The sequence below is a fragment of the Galeopterus variegatus genome, unplaced genomic scaffold (genome assembly GCF_000696425.1).
Source record: "Galeopterus variegatus unplaced genomic scaffold, G_variegatus-3.0.2 Scaffold5421, whole genome shotgun sequence".
NCBI classification, from domain to species: Eukaryota; Metazoa; Chordata; class Mammalia; order Dermoptera; family Cynocephalidae; genus Galeopterus; species Galeopterus variegatus.
The window spans coordinates 146,245-147,326 of record NW_007731532.1 but is presented as its reverse complement, the minus strand read 5'-3'; positions in this window follow the sequence as shown (position 1 = coordinate 147,326).

Here is a 1,082-nt window from a genome sequence, read left to right as displayed (position 1 = left end):
ATTCTCCTTGAATGACCTCAAGCAATCTCATTGCTTCAGTCATCACCCATTTGCAGATGACACACAAGTCTATGCATCTCTAATGCAGACCTCCCTTCTAAGCCCCAGACTTGCATATCCATCTACTTCCTGGACATGGATGTGCTGTGATCACATGCACAAAACTGAACTCAGCAGCTCCTCCTGTCCCCATTCCAATTCCCCATCAGACTTGCTATTCGGCCACTCTTTGCATTAAAAGGCACCACACTCACCCCTACTGACCAAGCAATAAGACTGGGAATAATCTTTTCCTTCTCTCTTCCTCCCTTACTAACTATGCTGCCACATACCATGGCCAAGTCTTGTTGATTCAGCTCCTCAGTTTATGCACAGTCTATCCAAGTAACACAGCATGATACCCCAAGCAGGTTCTGCCATAGGGCTGCAAAAACAAACCCACTAATATTTCTGCAAGAAAATGTAAGAATATACACAGTAAGTGGGATATATAAAGATCTATAAAGCATAGCTGCACAACAAGAAATGCTAAGGATGTTCTATAGTCTGAAAGCAAATGTTGACAGATGGAAATATGAATTTTCATAAAAAACAAACAGCATCAGAAATTTTAAATATCTGACTAAATAAAAAAGATTAATTTCCTGGTAATTTCTTTAAAACACATTTGCCTCCTTAAAGTGAGATTATACTGTCATCTTGTTGGCTTTATAATATATAGATTTAGTACATATAACAATAATAGCATAAAGGACATGGCAAAAGGGATAAACAGACCTTACAATTGCAAGCTTTATATATTTTATGTGAATTGGTACAATGTCTAACTGGACTATGAACTACTAAGAATTGTATTTTAATCTCTAGAGCAACCACTCACAATAATTTAATGCAAATAAGAATAGTTGAAAAGGCAATGGATTATTTCAAATTATATTTTGGTCATCAATAATAAAAATAGCAAACATTTATTCAGTGCTTTCTACATGCCATTATCTTATTTAACCTTTTAACTTTTTTTAAAAAATCCTATGAATTGGACATTATTATTTTTCCCATTTTACAAATAATTGAAATAAGAC